The sequence below is a fragment of the Hydra viridissima genome, unplaced genomic scaffold (assembly GCF_058129835.1).
Source record: "Hydra viridissima isolate aposymbiotic clone 2 unplaced genomic scaffold, HvirCarnegie_v1 scaffold_1, whole genome shotgun sequence".
NCBI lineage: Eukaryota > Metazoa > Cnidaria > Hydrozoa > Anthoathecata > Hydridae > Hydra > Hydra viridissima.
Genome location: NW_028324300.1, coordinates 38,442,391 through 38,466,302, shown reverse-complemented (window position 1 = coordinate 38,466,302; position 23,912 = coordinate 38,442,391). Strand labels below are relative to the sequence as shown.

Sequence of the window (23,912 nt, the reverse complement as noted above, 5' to 3'; positions counted from 1 at the left end):
GAAAAAAGACTTAAAGACCATAGTCTTGATCTATAAAGCGACATTGTGGTTGTAATGACCGACGGAGCTAGTGTTATGAAAAAAGTTGGCAGGTTGCTGTCTGCTAACCAACAATTATGTTTTGCTCACGCCGTACAACTTGCTGTAATTGATGTTCTTTATAAAAAAAGAGAATTCGATACAAATCAGCCAGAATTAATTTTCTTACAGTGATTCATCCGAGAATAAGAACATTGAGGAAGATTTGTTCGACTACAATCATGAAAATGTAAGACTTAAAATTGAACTAAACGAAGTTCATTATGGGCCAGTCATTAAAAAAGTACGCAAACTTATACTAAAGTTTAGACCGATCACCAACCAAGAACGACGTCTTAAAAATATATAAAGGCTGAATTTGGAAAACAGCTGTCTTTAGTAATGGACTGCAAGACACGGTGGAGCAGCCTTCTGTTAATGCTTTAACAATTTTACATAGTAAAAAATTGTATACAAAAATCATTAATTGATATTTACCCAGTGCAAGATAATTCTATAGCTCTGTCACATGGTGAAGTGACAATATTATCAGAGATAATTACAACTTTAGTTCCCATTAAAGCAGCGTTTGAAGCAATATGTCGTCGAGATTCTAACCATTTACAGCCCACATTGCTATTAATTTCATGCTTACAAAATTAAAGGATGCTGACAATAATACAAGCAAAGAAATGCGTAGAGCTTTAATGGCTCGCATACATGAACGCCGAACCGATATAAGTGGACTTCTGCAATACTTGCATAACGGTCGAAGCCCCGTTGAAGTCGATGAAGAAATAATTACAGTGCCTTCTTCATTTAAATGTCTAAAACTTTCGGTAGAATTGCTGGAAAGATTAAATGCTTCCAATCCTGCTCTAGTAAGAGCATCAGCTGAGTCTGACATGCTGGATTTGATTGAGGAACCTGAAATGGCACCTGAGTCTAAAAGAAATAATTTAAGTATTGAAGAGGAACTTGATCGTGTTGTTAAAGAAGGACAATCACCAATACAACCAATTAGACATGAAACATTGTCATCAAAAATTCAAAAAGAAATGACACTATTTGAAAATGGGGGTACACGTGGCGATTATTTAGAAAGAGTTTGTTCTTTTCGTATGACCGTGAAACCGGCAAGTTTTGAGGCTGAGCGGGCACTTTCTTCCGCTTAACTGTTCAATACAAAAATTCGTAACCGTTTGGGCGATGAAACTTTAGACGCGTTATGTTTCCTGAAGTCGCATTTCGAAGCACAAAAAACATAACATATCTCCTTACTTCTAACATGATTTTTTAAAATTTATTAACATGTGAAATTTAATTAACATGTTAAATTAAATTAAACTAATTTAATAAGTATATTTTTAGTTAAACGTATTGCTTTTATTCTACTTAATACTGTATAGATGTTGTATTTGCTTTTCAATCCCGGGATCCCGGGATTGATGTTTTTCAATCCCGAAATCCCGGGATTGAATAAGACCTCCGTGATTGCAACCCCTAGAGGGAATTATAGTCTGAAAAATTCAATATTTATTAGTTACTTGTACGTTTTATAATTCGTAAGACCAATTTTTACTTAAATTTTTTTTTTAGTTTTGAGAAATAATTATTTAGTTGATAACAATTAAAAATTGCTTGTAAAAACTGCTTTAAAAGATTACATTAGAATAAAAACAGATACACAAAATTACATTTACATAAAATGTACATAATTTTTCAATAACAAAATAAGAATATACAAATAAAATCTATAACTTATAATAAACTTTCAAAATTTTGACAATTTAAAAAATATGTATTATAAAACATTTATTTTTGTAAAAAAATAATAATAGCTTAAAAGATTTACGGCTTTGCAGATCGAAGCTCCAAGAATGAGCCGTATTATTAAAATAACAGTTCGTTTGATAATATATTCTTAAAACAATTTATGCCAGGGATCTCAAAATTTAATAATTCTTGAATAATACAATTTTTAAAGAATATCCTTGAACTTTGTTTTGTTTAGACAGCATATTTTATGAACCAATAGAATTAGTTTGTCCGTAAACTTGACGGGATTTTAATGTTTTTTTTTTTAGCTTTTTATTCTGCCACATCAAGATCTTTTGAGAACATTCGTGTTTATTTATGTTTCCAAGTGTCCGTAAAACAAAAACTTTTTGTTTTACGGACATACCATAAATTAAAATGTTCTCAAAACGACTAAAAAATCTGGTCTGTTTTTTGCAACTAAATATTATTTCCGTGATCAGTTTTCGAGAGCGATCGCTCTCGCTTCCCGACTTAGCCTGACGATAATACTACCATTGTAGTAGCAATTTCTTCTTCCCCTTATCTCAATCTTCCTCGTCCTACTTCTTCTCTTTATTATTATTGTCATCAATGCTGGTATTTGGTTTTTAATTCTTTCACCTAACAACAATACTTTTATGGCTTTTTTTTACTAATTTCTTTCACAACACTTATAATTTTGATAAAGTTAGATAAAGTTAATTTACTCAAGTGAACTTAAATAAAAACTGTTTTACATATTTTTCATAAACCTTTTTTTGCTGCAAATTCTAACATTTAGATACTATTCTTAATCTTACTAGATAACGTTTTCTTTTTATTTCATATTTTGAAACAAAAGAGAAGTCAAAAAAAGCATGAGAACAATATGCTATAAACTAACTATTGAAAGTTTTTTTTGTTTAGAAATTGAAGGAAAATTTCCAGGTGGTTGTGTATTCAAGTTGAATTTGCAGACAGACAATGTGGAACTCACAAGAGTGAAGTTTAAACCTAAAGAAGCCAAATCTAAATGGAAAGTTATCAATAATGGTTACCAAGAATCAAATGATTATTATATCCCCAAAAAGGAAAACAAAGTCTTGTTTGTCAAAGTTGAAAACATTAAAGTTGATGGAGAAGTTGTTTTTAAATTTTCATTTCAAGACTCAAAAGGAAAAAAGCAGCGATCAGTTTGTTGTGAGGTTTTGATTCCTGGTATGGGTTTAACTTCATAGTGTTAATCTTAAAAAATTTTAATTACTTTTTAACATTAAAAAATTTTAATTACTTTTTAACATTAAAAAATTTTAATTACTTTTTAACATTAAAAAATGTATTTGTTAGAAGCAGTTTGTATATTATTTATTAGTTTCTTTTACAAATTTAAAGTTTTTTTACTTTGTTGTTTTTAAGAAATATGCAACTATGAAATGAATCCATGTAATCAATTGAACATTGTAATACCTGATCCGTGTTTAAGCAATAAGTTCCCTTGGATTAATCAAAATCCTCCCATGCCTGAGTATTTGGATTGGAGAGATAGTACAAGTTCCCAATATAGTTCATCAAAAGAAAAACCAATTCTAGAGTTTGCGGAAGAATACTTTAAAAGGAACTTTGTTGATCTCGACCAAGTAATTTGTTTTCCTGCTTTGTCGATTAATGAAGAAATTGAAGATTTGACAGAGAAATACAAGATTTGCATTTTGCAACTGTTTACTGAACTGTTTAAAAATAAGCTTACAAAAGGTATTCGTGCTCTATTATTTGATTATAACCTGTATCACCATGCAACCTTGTTAAATTTTATACCTCAAGAAAATATTGAGCGATGTTCAGCCAATAGAGTTTTAATATTTTACTCAAAAGTAAGTCTGATTTTTATTGTCCGTGTTGCTGCTTCATTAGATTTGATAAAACAAGAGTGTAAAAACTGCTCAGCTGATGTCAAATATTTTGCAAGTATTAACAAACCTGTTATTGAAAAAAAAGCATTAACTATATTAGGAGTAGTAGCTTGTTGTTCAGTGGAAAGAAAAGATTTAGAATTAGAACTAACTTTCCAATATTCATCCAAGTTTGATTTATACAATACTTTATTTATATGCCAAGATGAACTTAAAACATGCGAGACTTTAAACATTTGGTGGCGCAATAAAATTTTTGAGTATTGTTCAAACAAAAACTCCCATTCAAATAACAAAGCACTTTTTAAGCAAGTTATTGGATTAACCATGTTGATTATTGCTAAACTTAAAGTAGGTAAAGTGCCCACACTCAACTCAGATACTTCAGAACAGATTAAATCATTGGATCTTAACCCTGAACAAATAAATGCAATAAATAACAAGGAACTTAAAAAAGTTATCTTTGGTGGATTTGGCTCCGGAAAATCTGTGGTTGGGAGAGAGATTGTAGAAAGATTTTATTTAAAATCATCAAAAAAGTCCACCTTGTATTACATTTGCTGTGACCATTTTTCTTTATTTCAATGTGAGATGAAAGATTTTGCTGATAATTTAAAGAAATATTCAAAAAAGAATGTTGAAATTGTGTGTGAGAACTTATTAGAGCTATGGCAAAGGATGTGTAAAAACCAAAAACTGGATGAAAACAAAGATATTTCTCTCCCAAAGTTACTGCAATATTATAGTGAAAATAGTAGTGCTGAAGTACACTTTGTACTTGATGAACTGCCTGGAGAATATGTCAAAGAACAAGATGCAAACGAGTTAAAGAAGTTGTTTACCTCACTTTTAAATCAATCTTTAGTGGTGTTTATACCTCAAAGTATTGAGAAGAAACGACATTTAAATATAAATGGTGAAAAAAAGGTATTAGAAAGTAATTGTTTTCATGAAGATGTAATAGGAATGAAGAAAATAGCTCTTGAAAAGTTGATGAGAGTTACAAAATGTATTCAATTATTAATTGACTCTGCTCAAGACACTATTAGTAAGTCAAATACTATTTTGTGTCAGAATTCAAAGATAAAATCAAATCATGAAAAAGATAATCACTCTCATAGTATTATGGAAATTCAGAATCAACAAAAAACAGTTACTAATAAACAAATAACCAAAAAAATGAAAACAGAAAACAGTAATTTTGATACTGCACAAGATATTACACAGCAACAAGAAGATGATGCTGCAACTGTAAAAGTTTATCATGATTACGATTTAGATCGAGGGTCAAAGATAGTATCAAACAGTCAACCGGATGTTGGATCAAATAATTACATGGAAACTCAGTTTGTTTTTAAACATGGGGTTTGTGGGCATTCAATTATAGGTGAAAAACCTAAAGTAATATTTCTCCCTGTTTTAAACTGGACAGATGAAAGCTCTGCAAAGGTGTTATCAGTTGTATTAGAAAAGATTTGTTTTATCAAAGTTAGGATCACTACTGTTATATGTAGCAACATGGATGAAGTTCAATTAGTTTCTTTTGCAATTGATATTATTGAAAATTATCAAGCAGTAGTTTATTCACCACATTTACAAAAATACACCCCAACATTACAGGAGAAATTTTCTGTGACCAAAAAAATTAAAGAAAGTAAACAAAATGTACTTGTAACTGACAGCAGAGGAATGTGTGGAGCAGAGTCAGAAGTTGTTATAGTTATAGTGAAACCAGAGGAGTATTTTCTTAGACATGTTGTTGCAGACATTTGTGCAAGATGTACTTCGTATTTAGTAGTTTTTGTTTTACCTTCAGAAAATGCTGTTTACCGAAAGGGTGGAACCATTGAAGAAGTGTTAGATAATTGGTCAGAAGATATTGTTCAAAAGATCCAAGTCAAAATCACTGACAATGAAAACCAACTATGCAGACTTACAGATTGCAGTTTATATATAAATAATCAATCCAAAGATTTTAAAGATCGTGGGGCCAATATGAATTTTACTAGGTATAATGAAAACAAACGCTTCAAAGTTAATGATAGACATAACATATTGTAAGTATTTTATGAGGTTTTATGTATTTAAAACTTTCTGTAAAACTAACACAATATAAATAGTGACAATTGTGAAGAAATAAAATTGAAATGGAAACAGTGATATAATACCACTCGTAAAGAAAGTGATAGTAAACAGTAATATAATACCACTTAGGAAGAAAGAGATAGTTGAACTCGTTTATAGGTAGTTCTTCTTAAATAATAAATATAAATAGGACACACACAATATACTGAAAATTTCATAGGTTAGTGTCAGAAAATTAGTAATTTTTTTATTATTATAAATTTTTTTTTTTTTTGTTGAAGACAAGCAAACTAATAAGTTTACACAAAATATCTACTGGCCATTGATGAATTATGTTTCAAATGTAAAACTTTAAAGCCATTAAAGTGTATACCTCTATATACTGGTTTTCAGTTTAGTACACAGCTTCACTGAAAGTAAATTTTTACGAATTTTTTATTTTACATTGTGATGATTTCTTGGATTTTTCAATTTGTTTCTAATTATTTTACTTAATTAGTTTTGCCATACAATCGCATTCATAAATATAAGATTACTTAGATTTTTTAGCAATTACTTAAATTACTTCTGTGCTTTTTAAACAAATAAAAAAAAGAAGGGAGTTTTTTTTAAAAAAATTTTATTTGGAAGAAATTGTATAACCAAAGTGGCAAAAAATTTTAAAAAAATGTTATTTTGGTACAAAAATCATTCTAAAAGGATTAGGTCAAAAAATTATAATGAAAAGTGTGAAAAATATAAGGTCAGTTAATTTTAACTTGATAACTCTTAAATTAATTATACAAAAATCCTGCAAATTCGTACTCGCTTTGACCAATATAAGTTACAATGAAATCAATTTCTAACCAGTATTTCATGAGATATTTCAGTTGGTAAGTTCTTGGCACATCAAGAACAGAAAAAGAGACAGGAAATTAGTATCACAAGAAATCAAATGGCAATAAATCTATTCAAATAAATCCATCCAAAGATAATACAAAAAGTCAATGAGAAATAGCAAGAATAAGTGTTACTTCACTATGCTGTGACTAAGCAATGCTGAAAAACTACAAACTTTCAAATGACGTAAATTATTCACCAAGAGTTGGGAGGCCATCGAAGCTTAATTCTAGGGATCAAAACATGACGTATCGAAGGGAAAAGGAAGATCCCAAAATTAGCTACCAAGAACTGACAGCAGAGTTTTGTAATAAGGCTAATTGTGTTTTTATTAGTCACAGCAAAGTTAGAAGGTGTCTTAATAAAAAAGTTATTGACTGTTATGTTGCTGCCAGAAATGCGCTTTTATGGATGACAGATAGGATTAAAAGATATATTTGGTATAAGGAAAGACTTTACTGGTCAGAAGAAGATTTCACTGGTCAGAAGAATGTCTTAGGTCATTTTAGTGATGAATCAAATTTTGAGGTAGTTAATCAAAAATCAAAGATTTTTTTATTATAAAAGATTTAACTTCAGATATAAAGGAAAGATTTTGTATATACTTACAAAAGACTTTAGAAAGTAAGCTTTAACTTACTGCTAGATAATTTTTTGGAAGTGTAAAAAAATCTCTCTTCTTTTTTTTTTATTTATTTATATTTTTGTAAAATATTTATAATATATTTTTGATTCCTCTTTTTGCTTGCTTGCTTTGTTGCTGAAAATTGTGAGGGTTTATTGCATGCTTACCAAAATCAAACAAACAACAGTTCTTCCTTTTATTAGTAAAGAGTCATAAATTAACACATTAATGATATTAACATTTTCCCAACTTAAATATGCTGTTAAACTTGATGCGAGATGGAATGAAAATCTCTATCCTAAAAATTCACACAGTTGCAAGAATTTTAAAAATGTCATCTCGCTGTCATCTTGATGAGTTTTTGGAAAGAATTGCCTTTAATTATGGATATGGAAACATAATGGAATTCAGTGTCTAACGTTTTTTCAAAACTTTTTTGTTTTACATTATTTCCAGATTTCTTGATATTGAACCAGCTGTAAGGAAACATTAGAGCATTTTAGTGCATTGAAAATATTAGTGCAACTGAAGATAATAATGCTGCTTGATATTCGGGAGGGTGTTTAAAAACTGTTGAATTTGGTGCTGATGTACTTTTTAGAACAGATATTACTCTTTTGGGAGCTGAAAAATTTTATAAATATTTTTTAAAAAGGAAACAATAGATCAGGATTAACAACAAGCAAAATTTTTTTTTTACTCTGTTATGAAAAGAACTTCTGAAAGAAGAAATTTAGATTGCAGGCCTTTTAAGATATATAAAGGCTCCAAATTAGTTTGATCAAGCTCAAAAAGATACAATTTTAGAATATTCGAAGAAAAACAAAACTTACATCAAAACTGAGATATTTATTCTCATCTTTCGTATGATCTTAAAAATGTATCTACAGTTCAACATGATGCCTACAGTGTTGAATTTAAATAACCTTTACAAAAGAGTAAGGCATAACAATTTGACCATTTCCTATTCCATTACTCCAATTTGATAATAAACAAGGCTTCCTTAAACTTCTTGAAAGATGTTATAGACTTGCTGAACTTTTAATTAATTTTAGTTATTTTCACAGTTATATAGTACTAATGTATACTTACGTATATAGTTGAAAATTACTTAAAGTTACTTAAGCCACTAAAATAATTTCCAAATATTCTTTAAATTTATTTTAGACTTTTTGTTCAATTACTTGAAAACCGCTAGTACTAATATCGTAAAAGTGTTTACTAAGGAAAAATGGTTTTGTACTTTGGATTCCGTTTTAAAATTGATTTACTGGCTATGAATGGACTTTGATTTAAATCTAACCATAAAAAGTAAAGCACATGTCATAAATTCAATTTTTTTACCATAAAAGCCCTCATCATTCCAAAGGAGAAATTTGTAAATAAAACAAAGAAATGAGATTATTTATGTGGTTGATTTTTGTGTTTTTTTAAATATACTTCTAACGAATTTACATTCAACTGTAGTAGTTTAAATTTTATGGATGATAAAAGATATTTTAACTTTATTTCTTTGAAAAGTTAAGAAACTTTTAATACATATGAATATTAGAGTTGTTGTAAAGAGCTTTTCATAAAGGAATGAAAAAAAAAGGTTTTTTGTAGCCTTTAATAAATTTAAATAAAGGAAGTTGAGAAAATGTCATTTTTGTTTAGCAATGTGATGATGTTTGAACAATATTGTTATCAATTTTATATTTTAAATGTAAATAGTTATGTATTTGTCCATTTATCAATGTCTAAAGGCTCTACATACTTTGTCAGTCATTGACTATGAATATATATAAATTTTGTTACAAATTTTGTGTAAATAATGGCAATAAAACCTTTGATATAATCTTAATAGTAAATTTTAATGTAAGTTTTTGTAAGAGGTTACTTTTATGAGTTTAGAGAGATCTCTTAGTAGATTACTTTTTCAATCACTTTCTTTTATTACATTCAGATATGAAAAAAAACTTTCTGACTTGTTTATCGAGCCTAAATCTATGGATACATTCAGCTGTGAAAAATTACTTTTTGACATCTTTAACAAGTTACAATCAATAGAAAAAAGAATCAAGAAAAGTGAGTGAGCTTTTTCTTTTTTATAAAATAAATAAACATACATGCTAATTCCATCTTAAAGAATACATTGGTATTTCAAACAAGAGTTCAAATTAGAAGCCAATGAAAGTTTTAAATGAATTCTCTAAGAAATATGCTGAGAAGGGTAAAGCAACAAGAAAGATAAAAGGAATTATTTTATTTTCTCAAAAATTAAAGTTTACAAATCTTAAATACGTTAACATTATAAAGATAACTTCTGCTTGTTTCAAGGCACATTTACATGAGTAAAAGGTGCCCACTTAAAAAAATTTGCAGTTATTTCATCGACACCCGACTCTGTATAAGATTTGTAAGCTGTCGATGTACAAACTAAAAGATATATATATATATATATATATGTATATGTATATAAATAAACACATACACACACAAAGGTACATACATACACATGTGCTAAGTTTGAGAAAAAGACATAGTTTAGCGTAATCTAAATGCATATTTCTTTTTTTTTCTTTTGAATTAAGTAGAATACTTATGGCATACTCAGCGAAAGGAAATGATATAGGCTAAAATAAAAGACCTTATGCATAGAATACCAGTAGTTAACAAAGGAGTGATGCCATGTTGATGAGAATCATAGCAATTATCTCTACAAACTGTTTCAGTTCTAGCTGGGAAGAAATCATTTTCATTAAAAACAACACAACTATTATAAGACCCATTAATAACACATCTCTCACATGAGCTATATCCACAATGTCCAATAATGCGCTTTAAAAAGCATCAAGCAGGAGTATCACAAATCAAATTTAGAACTTCCATAGCTCTCTTTTGATCATCTATAATAATACCGTTTTCGTTTAATTCCTTGTGTTTGATAATAAAGTCCTCCAAGTAGTCATTCAGAGAATCAGGTTTCCCTGAGCCACAAAAAGTTGCAACAGCAAGTATGTTAAGACCATCAGAAGAAAAAAGGATCGGCCATAACTGAGTACTGGATGATTTTAAAAGAGGAGTTCCATCTTTATCAATAGATAAACGTATAGTTTTGGTATCTTTAGTGTCAGGTGTTCCATTAAATACTTTCAAAGTACCATTGAGCAATCCAAAGTAATTATACTCACCACCGCACTTTTTAATGGTAGAGACTTTCCTAGGTGTTTTTATCAGTGTGTGGGCATCTTTAGGAACATTCAACCCTGACCTTTGTAAGATAGTTAACAACTCATTAACAGAAGAATGAGACAATTGGTTTTTAACCACACAAGATGCTAATTCTTGCCATAGATTAAACTCTTCAACAGTCTTCTCAATGTTTTCTATATCTGAATAACTTTTTCTGGTATCATCAGAACTACAAAAAAAAATTTCACTTTTAAAGTTATCTGTATCACTTATATGGTATCAGATTCATTTAAACTTATATCTGTATTTATTATTTCAATGTTTGGGTCTTCAAAGTTAATGCGATATTCATTATTTTCAACATCATCAACATTCTGTGCAATAGACGATAAAACTTGTCTATTTATTCGTTTCCATACATTGACATAAGTTTCAGACATTTAAAATAAAAATATGTAATAAAAGTTAATATAAACTAAGTTCCTATGGTGTGGTTGATTATTTACTTCAGTAATAAAATAGAATCAAAAACATTTTTAAACTAAAAACACTGAAGTATATTTAATAACTTAATTTTACACGAAAATGATACAATCCGTTACTTGAATAAAAGATACAATGTTGATTCAAATAATTTTAACCTAAAAAAATTGATTCGCCTCATCAAAGTTCACGCCATCATGTGCATATGCTTACTTAAAGTTTTAACAAGTACGTACGGAATAAAAAAAACTGCAAACGCTTTTAAAATGTTTGCATTGGTTCTTTAAACGTCCGACCGTAAATTGAACGGAATTAAAACGTATTAAAAACGTCATGTGCTTACTGGGTTGTGTTATTCAAAAGTTCTTTGTTTGATTACCTTTCTCATACTCAAAAAAGATTTTTAAGAAGAGCCTAATCCATAATTTTGTATCTAAACAGCCAAACTATTCAATAATTTATCTTAGTAAGCTAGATATCAAAACAATCATAAGTTAAGGGAAAGAATTTATTAAATTTGTCAGTTTGTTTAACTTTTAATAGAAACATTAGCACCAGCATCTACCCTAAAGTCCTTTAGTACTAAAAACAAAGCATAGTGTAAAGCTTATTAAAGTAAATTAAAGGTGTCTAACAAATTGTTGAATGGTCTTTTCAGCCCTAGGTTTTACAGCCTTGATCAACCTTATACTAAACAAACTAACAGCCAGTGTTTTAAACTCATACTTTGTTAAAATGAAAATATGTAATTAAATTCAAGTTGACAATCAGCCCATATTCATGTGTAACTAGTAAAAGGTGAAATGTTTCCTAATGAAAACTGAAGTAATAGTTAACCCAATTAACAAATTGAATTAAAAATTACCTGATGAATGATGAAATGATGGATGATCTTCACTCTGATGCAGTATACAGCTTAAAATAATTTGTCTAATAACTTCTTCAAAATCAAAACTTTAATATAAAAGGACAACGGCAAAGATTTTGCTGTTCATGTGAGCAGCTAATGTGAATTAAATCTTAGATTTATGAGCAAGTATTCAGAAACTTTCAGGCCTTTGAATTTTGGATTCCGTTTAAAAACTGATTTACAGGCCATGAATGGCCTTTGGTTTAAATCTAACCAAAAAAAGTAAACCACATGTCATAAATTCAAAGTTTTTCACCATAAAAACCCTCAGCATTCCAAAGGAGAAATTTGTAAATAAAACAAAGAAATGAGATTTTTTAAATATACTTCTAACGAATTTACACTCAACTGTAGTAGTTTAAATTTTATTGATGCTAAAAGATATTTTAACTTTATTTCTTTGAAAAGTTAAGAAACTTTTAATATATATGAAAATTAGAGTTGTTGTAAAGAGCTTTTCATAAAGGAATGAAGAAAAAAGGTTTTTTGTGGCTTTTAATAAATTTAAATAAAGGAAGTTGAGAAAATGTCATTTTTATTTAACAATGTGATGATGCTTGAACAATTTTGTTCTCAAACTTTCATGCGATGGAATTGGAAGCTATTTTCATTATCAACCAAACGTACAAGATTGCATTGCAAAAAGTGGTGTTGCAATAAAAATTAAAAGATATAAAATAAATAAAATTTTAACACCACAACAATTGATTTCACAAAAAATATAAATTTAAAATGACAAATTTTACAATTCTAAAATTAAATTCCATTTAAGTGAATCATTCTTCTCAACTGAGTGCTTTTGCATACCATGACCTACTTTTTTTATACGGCCGGATGTTTTGCATTTTGAAAAAAAAAATAGAAGGCCAGTTTTTTCGTAAGCGTTTTTAAAGGAGCAACTGGAACTTCAAAGAATATGGTTAACAAGTGTTGCATTTTGAATGGTCGTTCAAATTATGATGGTGAAGTATCTACAGAAGTACTTTCGTTTCCAAAAAATGAATAGTTGAAAAAAAATTGGATTAAATTTGTAGATAGAACTGTCCAGATCAATATGGACAGTTTTTATTGAGTGATTTGATTAATAACTTTGATGATATTACTGAAAGTCTTGCTCCAGATGGTTTTTCATTCTTGAAGTATGATGATCATGTAATTTTTTATAAATTGAGTTATGGTACTTTATCTATTCCTGAAGTTATATAGTGCATTCGCGTAAACAATGAGATGCATGTTAAATTATTTTACAAGCGTTCACCCCTGCCATTGCCTCAGTGGTTTCGTCAATGAAGAGATTGTTGTTTATTTCGTAAAAGTATGCTTTATAATTTTCCTACCTACATCAAATCACAAGCTGAACAATTTTCATCTATATTGACTGAATTACAGCAAATTAAGTATATGAAGAAACCTATCTTTTCAGCCAATATTGTAAAGTATTCACTGATGTTACGATATACTTCTACACAGTCATATCAACTTTTGCGTGAAGAATTGCCTTTACCATCAATATATTTACTTAAAAAAATAAATGGTGGATATATTGATGCTCTAAGTTGTGCAAAACATTTAAAATTAGAAGGGAAGATATTTCAAGACATTTGCTTGATTTTTGATAAAATGTACTTGCAAAAATGTGAAGAGTATTTTGGCGGAGAGATGATTGGTAGTGATGAGTCTGGAGAATTGTATACTGTAATAGTTTGTTTTATGATAGTTGGCCTGAAACAAAACATTCCATATGTGATTAAATCATCACCTAAAAAAACAATCAATGCTGAATGGTTGAAGGAAGAAAAAGGTTTTGAATGTCTTTGTATTCTAACTGAATGTGAATTTATTGTTAGAGTTATTGTGTGTGACAACCATTCCTCTAATGTTTCTTGTTTTATAAAAATCCTTTGTGCATCAAATCAACAAGCTGAAGATTTGTTTTTTATTTACAATCTAAAAAAGATTTACCTTCGTTTTTATGTTGTACATCTTATTAAAAACATCAGAAATAATTTGTTAAATTGTAAAAGATTTTTATTTCCAGATTTTAAGTTTGATGGATTTAAAGATTCTATAATTGTATGTGGTGGAGAAATAAAATGGAGCACCTTCCACAATATTTATGAAAAAGACCTCGCTCTTGATTCTGGTTTGCGTAAAGCACCAAAAGTAACAATGAAAGTATTACATCCAGGCAATTTTAAACAAAATACTTCTTTAGCACTTGCAATTTTTAAAGAAACTACTTCTGCAGCAACTCACTCATACTTCCTTGATCTTAAAAGTAGTGCAGATTTTTTGACATTATATTATAAGTAGTAGGTTTTATCAAATTCAAAATGTCAGTATTCCACGTGTAATATTTTAGGTAATGCAGTTGTTTCTGGAGATAAAAAACCTGAATTTCTTAGGGAAATGCCACACTGGATTGAAGCTTGGCAATTGCAAAGGTACCAAGCTGTGAGAAGTTTACTATAAGTCCTCAAACAGCTGCAGGATTGATAAGAACACTTAATTGTCATGCCTTGTTGACTGAGGACTTACTTAATTACGGATATAACTTTGTTTTATTTGGGAGGTTTCAAAGTGACCCATTAGAAAGGAGATTTGAACAATAAAGACAAATGAGTGGTGGAAGATTTTTGGTTGGTTTAAAAGATGTCACTATTTCTAAAAAAATATTAAAAATCAAATGTATAGTTATTTTGATGAAAAAAGAAAAAGATTTAAATATTTTATATAAATTTTCTTGTTTTTTAAATTGTATCTGTTTACTTAAATTCTAAATCTTAAAATAAATACTCGTTTTTATATCTTTTTATTTATTTATTTCTTATATAATATTCGTTTAGTATATAAATTTATGAATTTAAACTACTTTTGTCGACTTTTTAAATTTAGAAAGTAAAATACATTTGCAAATATTCAAAAAATCTTAAGTTTTCGAAACATTACAATTTTGAAAACTGTCCTTCCTTTTTTTTTTTCAAAATGCAAAATATCCGGCCGTATAAATAAAGTCTGCCATGTGCATACACAATATTTTTTGTCTTTCCTTCTGGTGCCAGAATGAACAAATTCTTTAAAGTTCCAACCCTTGAGCATGCCATGTAGAGCTGTCCATTAAAAACGCACAAAATTTGTAGGTGGATCCCAGCAACTTTTAAGGACTGTCCCTGAGCCTTGTTGATGGACATAGCAAAGCCAAGGTGGACAGGAAACTGGAGACGTCTGAAGTCAAATGGTAAATCTGTTGGTATCCCTTATCTTTTTTTTGGAGTTTAAAATGACTCAAAATCATAGAAGATTTAATGGTTAAAAACATTTTTATATTAATTATCTTCCTTCAAAGTCAAAGTTGATAACCAAAATTTTCAAGCAATACATCTTATTTGCTAAACAAAGTATGAAAAATCAAAAAAATATACGGGAAAATGTAAAAATTTTTCCCGGAATCCCAAAAATAATTTCCTCGGATGTCATAAGTTTTTATATTTATTTTTCTCGGAACGCCTCCCATATTCAATATCATAATTGTAAATACAAACACATATCTAGCATTGTAAATACTCTACTTAGCCATTTTTAACACTTTATTGCAGTTTATTACACTTGATATCATTTAAATCATTATCACGTGTCTGAATCTATTGTAAGCAGCGTATTTACATCAACTGTAATGTTTACCATTCTCAATCAGTCAATTAGCACTGCTTACTCTATTTTATGGAATATTTTAAAAAGTGCTACAAAAAAATGCATAAATAGTTTTAGTATGTAGAGAATACGGTTTTGATAAGGTGTATAAAGAATATTTTGTGATGTCTCCATTAAAAATCTTCATTAGGACAAATAGCATCGTCTAAAAGACTTAAAAAATTAACACGCTTTTCAAGGCAAGGTTTACTAAGTTGGTTGAACACAATTTAAATAAGCAATCTATTGCTCAAAACTTTCTTTAGTGGATAAATAATCCCAGAATGTTTTTTACTTGTGCAAGAACTATGGTGAAATGCTTCTAAAAAGCTGTTTTAACTGCTGTTTTCAAAGAAAAAAATTCAGTTAAACTTTTTTTTTTACTAAAGAAGTTTTAAAGTAAACTAGGGAAATATTTTGTTAGCAGATATTTCGTTATTATTTTGACAGTAGTGTATACTAATCACCACTGCAATAGATGTAAATCTCCTGTTAATTACCAAGTGGTTTAAGTTCACTACGAAGATTGATAAGAGAATAGGTGTGGTTTCTCATACCACAATCTTCTGGTCTTTTAATTCTTGTCTTTGATAAAACCAAAATTAAAGAAATAAACTTTTTTTGCATAACTTGTTGATGAAATAAATTTTTTTGTACGAATTGCATAGCTCCTACATCCTCTTCTCAAACTCAAATGATAGTCAAACGTTTGCTTACCTTTCAATTTTTTTTATTAGCCAGTGATACAAGAGAGCGGAAAAATGATGAAGAGCAGAAGAAAATTAAAGAAATACTGATGTTACCATTAAAATGTAAGAATTAAGTAAATGTAGCATATTAAGCACTATTTATAATCTTCCTTATTGTCCTAAAATTTGTACAGTTTTTTAGATGAGAAAGACTTCGGAACGTCTTTATTATAAATCTACACTTAAGATATCGCATGAGTAAATGTGATATCGCATAAATATGTGTGATATAAATTTCCAACTTAAATTTCACAATAGAACTTTAAGTAAAACTAAAGCTATTCTCTCTATTATCTTCCAGAAGTTTGTATCCTAAAGATTAACTGTCAGAAGTTTGCAGCACTTCTTTTTCGCTTTTTCCACTGATCCTTCTTAAATCGACAATGTTCTTTTTATGCATAGTTATTTAGTGTTTTTGTTTCGACCTTTCATTTACCTTTTCATTTATTTGAGCCTTTGTTTCTGGTCTACACTCGATTGTAAAAATCAGTTTTCAACTAGGAAAAATAAACTTCCTTAAAAAACTATTATCAATAAAAAAACATTAATAGTTTCAAATTAGTTACGTTTAAAATATAGTTTCAAAATAATATATAGTCATATATATAGTTTGAAACCTGATAATTTCAAGTCAGTGAAGTTTCATATAGTTTTAATTCTGTTTTTCTAATATGCTTCTTTGGTTATCATATTTAAATTGCCCGATTTTACTAGTATATGTTAATATACGTGCTTAGTCGCTTAGAATATGTTCATATACGGGCTTTTGTCGCACATTGTACCACTGAACTATCTAGGAGTAAATATCGGAAATTATTATTATGAGCAATTCATGAAGTTTGCTTTTTGACCAGGCTCTTTAGACCCTCTGAGATAGGTCCGGAGGCTGTGTGAGGTATTTTTGGTGTCCTGTTTAGGCCCTCTGAGAAAGCCCTCTGAGGAAATGTATTATGTGGGTTTTGGATTGTGTTTGAGGTTCAGAGATTACCTTAGAGGTAGCAGCAGTGGTACCCTCAGATGTACCCCTTTGAAGTACCCCTCTGAGGCCTCTGGGGAAGCTTCTGAGATAGCCCAACAAGGTGCTCTCAGGAGCCCCTGATATAACTATTGACATTAAATGGCTTGCAAGTAAGTTAGCGGCGGATGATTGTAAGGATAGGAGTTTTAACTCAGTAGACCTCAGCTGAGCTAAGGTGCGCACGCAGATATAGAAATGGCAAATGAATGTTGCTGCATTGGTTTCTCCTTGGGCGGGGCGAAAATCCATTCTCCTCAACCCCATCTGCAACCACTTATGCCACTCCTTTGTCTGTGGTAGCACTTACAGTTATTTCACAGTTTTGCAAATAAGCTTCATTCGAGGCTCAGTGGTTAGGGGGTGAGACCAGTGGCTTGACGAACCTTCCGCTCTATCCTTAGGTTAATGCTCTGGGTGCATCAGCGCTATGCGCGGCTTGCTACAGGGTATATGGCAAGTCAATTCTTGGGTTATGCCAAGTCAATTCTTCAAAAAACTAGGCTGAAGCTAAACAGACCGTTATATGTTCGGCAATCTGTACTCGGCTTGTCGAAGTACCTGATGTGTGACGGTCAGACCAAAGCCAGGTATGGTCCGAAGGCACAGATACAGATAGTCTGATGTTTGAAGTTGAGACTGACAATTTCTACAAAGATATGTGGGAGAAATCCAATCTCTATGGCATTAGCGACTACCCAGAGGATTACCCGTGATTCGAGATGAAAACAAGAAAGTTGTTGACAAGTTCAAAGACGAGTGTAGCAGCCGCCGCCTCCTTGAATTGGTTGGGCTGAGTCCTAAGATGTATTAAAATCTCTATGAGGGTATAAGAGGGGTGGAAAATAAACCAAGACTCAAAGGGATTAGCAAGGCTGTAGTCACCAAGGAAGTGCGGCACAAATTCTTTGTAGGGTGCCTAAAAGATCAAAAAGCGGTGAGACACACGCAAGTCACTATTCGGAGTCAAGTGCTTCAGATTGGCGTCTACGAATAAGTGAAGACTTCTCTTGTATCGAACGACACCAAGAGATGGATTGAATTTGGGGGATGGCGTGGAGATCATGACTCTGGCGAAAGGCCACCCGCTATTCGTAAAATAATTCTATCTGGTGGTAGTTCAGTTCCATCGGGAACGATGGAGAGCTCTTCATGGACGAAGGGTCTGGCTGGCCCATCAGTAACGCTAAAAAAGGGCGGGCTACCTCTCCTGTCTCAAAATTGAATCAATAGTGTGTGTAGTCACAACGCCCACCTTCCAGCTTGCCTGGCGCACACAGATATTGCACGAGAGAGCTAGAAGATATTATAGGTTCCTCAAGACCGACAGCCCTCCGAGCTGGTTGTGAGGTTGTCTGAGAGTCCTTTACAGTCTTGATGGTATCTTTGCATTTCAGAACAAACAATCTGGTTGGTTCATCGTTTAGGGAGAGTAACACTGACAGCAGTGACCTCACCTACTTGGTCAATGTTTCCAAAGAGTCGTGCGCCACCCACAGCATTACCTTAGCGTACTGCGCGCCGAACAGTCTATCTGAAGTAGTGCGATTAAAACGCTCAACTATACCTTGCTCGCAATGGTTTCCGGCAGCGAATTCCCGTAACTGCACACCGTGCTTCTTGAGGATCTAGGTAATAGCCTTCAGAAACGTGCGATCTGGATCAACCAGAAGAAAATGTGACCACGTCAGCAGACCGCGCGAGTGAAAGCATTTGCGACTTCTGCTGCAATCTTCTTTGTGAGTGGCTCCGCTTCTTTGTGACGGCTCACCTATTAACAATCACCAGGAAATATTTATACGTGCGCCTGCTGACTTTGCTATTTAGCAGATTCAGTAAATCCGCTTGGTGGACTGCAATCGGATTGCTCTCACCAATCATAAGCCTAGGTATATAGTGAGGGGCTGGCTAGTAAATCTACCTTCTCAGAAACTTTTGTAACTGAAACCTTTTCAGAAACTTTTGTTGCTGATACGAGTTTCTTAATGGCAGGCATCCCGCGCCAGTACCCTTTTGGGCTATAATAAACTGAAGATAGTCTTTTATCAATTAAGAGCGGATGAGGAGTGGCACGCTATCAAATATTGATCGAGCTGAACAGATCTGCCTCGCAGATAACCGCCTCATTTTTTTCACTGCGGCATTTGCTATAGTTGAAGCTGTCGCAGCTATCACTACCTCTATTATTACCGCTATCACTACCGCAATCGCAGCTATCAAAAACACTATCGCTGTTATCACAGGATGTTTAGGCCTCTTTTGTCGATTTCTTCTGATTTGCTCTTCTGCTTTCATTTTCATTTGCTCTTTCTGTGGTTCATGTTTTCAGGGTAGGGCTAGCACTGTTCTCGATGCTGTCATCCTCAATAACTTAGCCCTCTTTGCGTTGTGGAATTTAAACAATACGTCGTAGCGGAAAATGCGACCTGAAAATTGCATAGACCAAATAAACTTTCAATTCTTTAATACTGATAATAATCCGATTACCCTCACAAAAGTCATACTCGTGTTTGAGACATGCGACCTCTAGGGCCAATCTCGACAATGAACAAAAATATTTTTGCTAACTCAGTGCGATATGTACCAGTCAGCTAGACCCAGCAAAGCAGCCACTGAACAGCCCATGATTAAGGCGTTGAGTTCTGAAGATTTACCTGCGTGTAGTTCCTTTTCTGGATTTGTAACGCCGGTATCGGACTTTTTATCTTATGTGTCGGGCTTGATCGGATTTTTATCCACTATGTCTGGTGTTACTGGATCTATAGACCTTTTCTTCGGCCAATTGATGCCCGTTATAACACCGATAGCAAACGGTGGTGCTTGGAGGAGCTCATTGTTGTACTCTCGCAATGGGTCGGTCTTAATGTTGAAATCGCTCGGTACAAGATCGCTCGGCAAAGGCGAAATTGAGAGTACTGTTGGCGTTCTATAATATGTTCTGGTAGCGTGTGATGTCGGCACCAAAGTCTTTGGGGCATTCTATATAGACTTTTAGGGCGTTTACGAACTCTGCCTGAGCATCCCGCGCGCTGGCTGTAGATCCTACAATAGTTTCTTGTGTTGCTACCTCAGAGGCCTCACAGGGGTACCTCAGATTTACCCCTCTGAGGTACCTCTGAGGGTACCGGATGTACCTATGAGGGTTCCTCACAGGGGTACTTCAGAAGGTACCTCTGAGGCAACCTCTGCAGCTCACTCCCAATCTAAAACCCCCAAAAGACACCTCCTCAAAGGGTTTTATCTAAAAAAACCATAATACATCTTACTTACGTTGTGGAAGTAGATTATCTTTCTTTTTTAACATTTCTTTTGTAAATAGTTTTGCACAATCTGTGAATATAATTCCAAGTTCAGCAACGAGTTTCCGTTGACATTCACTCATTCTTTTTAAATGACCGTTGCTTATTAGACAAGAGGATTGTAGTTATCACATTTGTGAAGATTCCCATGGTATTTGATATTAAAGATTTAACCTTTCAAAAGCATTCTAATCTGTTTTAATAACTCCTCAGTTTTCGGTCTGTCTCTCAAATACCTCAAATGATTGGTAAATACCTTAAATGAAAACTTACTAGATTTGAAATGATGGGTTTAATTATTCCGAATACGGTAAAGGCATGTTGCTTGCCTTCGCAAAAAGTTAGTTACACTTCTGTAATCCTCTTTGCTTATCGCTTTACGTATAAGCTTACCGGTGGTATCAGCTGTGCTTTTACTAGGTGCTGAAAGCCGGCGCCCAAATTTGTAGCCTTGACTGGACACTCTTTTTGCTGTGGGGCAGTTTGAGTTGACTTCTCTTATTACCTAATAATGCATGGGGTTTGAACAATTTACAAAAATCAGCACGAGGTAGTTTCTTTTGCTTTTGTGCATGCAAACGTTTTTATTGTCGCATAATTGAGTGCTGTTGTTATTTTTAAAAATTTTTCTAATAATGTATTTGAGCATTGGCAATGTGTTACCATGAATATTGTTGAACTAGCTACACTACTTTAAACATTGCAAGAACAAATGACAGTTACAAAAAAGTGAAATTATTTATTCTTCTGTGGATAGTATCTATATATCTATTCATCTAGATCAATTATCTATATGTAATTATGATATTTACAGATATTGCTAATTTTTCGTACATATATATTATCAACGAAACAGGCGTTATTGCTTTGTGTCATTAAACATTTTGTCGTGAAGGAAAATCTTTAGACATATACAACATAAGCTCATTATTAAAGGTTAATAAAGAATGGAAAACTATAAAAGACAGCTAAAGAGTGTAAAAATAATTGTGGAGTTTTATCTGTGAAATTAAATCATTCTTTTTTTAGGAGAGTCTTTTAAACAAATCTAAAATTCATCAGAGGGGAACCGGCAAAATAACATTTAATACGCTGTAGCCAGATCGCGTTGATTACAAACTTTGAACAAAATGTTTTTTTAAAAAAGACGTCTGAGAGTACAAAAATTAAATGCATATAAAAAAAATTTTTTTTTCTTTTAAATAATAAACTTTTTGTTTTAGTACAGAAAAGTAATTTAAGAAAAGCTCACCTTGATACAATCGCGTTTTTAAATACTTGGGCAATATCATAGCTTAACATCGACAAGTTTTGTTTAAAGATCTTAAATAATTACCTAGTCGCAACGAATTTCTTCCTTTTAAGAGCATTATACTTCAAACAAGCTATAGTAAACTATTTACTTAATTTTTTTTCATATCTATTTTAAGCTTACCAAAAACAACTTGGTGAATTGCACAGACTTCTAGATATAGATGACAGGGCGTTAAAAATTTGCGACGAGTTTGATTTTTCCGATAGAAGAAGATTTGAGATTGAATTATCAAAATTTGGAGGAGGTAATCCAGCCAAAATTTTTTTGGAAAGCTTGAAACTAAGGCATGGAGAGAAATCAATTGAATATTTTAATAGGGTTCTAAAAGATTCTAAGGTAATCTGGTCTGAATTGAAAAAAACAGAAAACAAAGGCCCCGCTGTTCTTAAAATTTCGCAGTTAGATCACAATAATATCAAAGATCTAAGTTATATTTTAAAAGATGATTGGAAAAGCGTCGCTATAGAATTTGGATACGCGGATGAACAAATAGAATATATATCCAGGTATCAAATGCGTCCTCATAATTATTTTTCTTGCAGTGAAAGAGTTTTTCGAATGATAAGTCAGGAAAAGCCAGAGTATTCGATATCAGAATTTATGTGTCTTCTCCTTCGTCTGAAATTCAATGATGTATATAATCATATGGAAAAAGGTGTTATTGCTTGGGCGAGAGAGAAAGATAGTATCAATTAACTATATCAAATATTACCATGGATTTCCACTAATAACTATTAGCAGGAAGGGATACCATTATGCTCCCGTAAGGTTTTAATATAAAATGACGTAGAACTCAGGAAAATATTAATTTTAAACATATATTGGTTGTTTTAATCTTAATTTGTAAATTCATTCGTTTTTATGTAGAAAAATATTGAAAGCTAACATTATTGTTATTTATCAAAGTTCACCAATAGCCGCATGTTTATTCGAACTTTAAATATTAGACAAAAAATCTGTTTCTTGTTTTCCTATTCTAAAAAAACATGTATTCCGACTGAACTCTTAAACTTTGCTGTCGAATGAAAGTTGTTAAAATGTTAATACAGACGTATTGAGAAAGTCAAATAAATACCGCGAAAAGTTAATCATAAACTTCGAGTTTCCTCGAAACACATTTGATAAAAATAAGAATGGTCTAAAAGAAAACAATAACTCAATTACTTTGTTCACTGATGTCATTATTACGTATGTTTCTTTGTATAAAACAGGACTGAAAGTGAAAGTGAACAAAGTTGCAAATCGTCAGAAAGGTAGAAAAACGTTTCACACTGGTTGGGAGTACAAGTTCTCTGCAGCGTTTTTTTGTTAGCTTAAGTAATGCCGTTTCTTTGGGCATTATATTGGATGTAGATTCTATTTTTTTGAATCTTTGTGAAATTCTTTCGACCATCTCTCTGATGCAGATATCAAGTTCTTTTGACTAGGAAGTAAGTTGTTGTAATTGCTCAAGATTAGTTTCATTTTCTTAAAATTTTTTCTCATTAATTTACTCCCCATTTATTCAAAAAAACAACTAAACAAACTTAATGCAGTAATAGCAGTTGTATTTCTTTTTGGCATGCAATTTTCAAAAATGCCATGAGTGGCTCCATTAATGACGTCAGGAAGATTCAGGTATTTAACTAAGTTTACTAATATAGTATTCCTTCGCTTAGTGATACTTTTATAAAATGAGTCAACCAGCACTTGACATAAGGTGCTTTCCTGCATCTTTCGGTGCTTGAAAATGATCTTTAGAATGCTATCAAATGAGAGCAAGTTCGAATTTTTTTTTTTGCAAAGTGTTTCAACCAATCTTGATTAGTTGGTGATGAAGCACTTTGCAGAAGAAACTGTAATCTCAAAATAGAAATAACAAATCTTGAAATCATATTTTGTAGCTTGTTTCCAACTTGTCTTAAAGTATAAAATTAGCTCTTTTCCAAACTCTTACTGAACACGCTTAAACAAAATCATACCAATTTTTAAACTGGAGACT

The 23,912-nt window shown here is 31.5% G+C and overlaps 1 pseudogene across 1 annotated transcript in view; it reads left to right on the top strand.

Moving 5' to 3' along the window:
- The window catches only part of LOC149894860 (uncharacterized), a 28,058-nt pseudogene extending 5,245 nt beyond the window's left edge, over positions 1-22,813 (top strand). The window contains exons 4-8 of the transcript XR_016451791.1: positions 2,725-3,015; positions 3,214-5,764; positions 9,242-9,363; positions 16,291-16,365; positions 22,047-22,813. The product of XR_016451791.1 is annotated as an uncharacterized LOC149894860 (transcript). The remainder of the gene's footprint in view (positions 1-2,724; positions 3,016-3,213; positions 5,765-9,241; positions 9,364-16,290; positions 16,366-22,046) is intronic.
- The last annotated feature ends 1,099 nt before the right edge of the window (positions 22,814-23,912 follow it).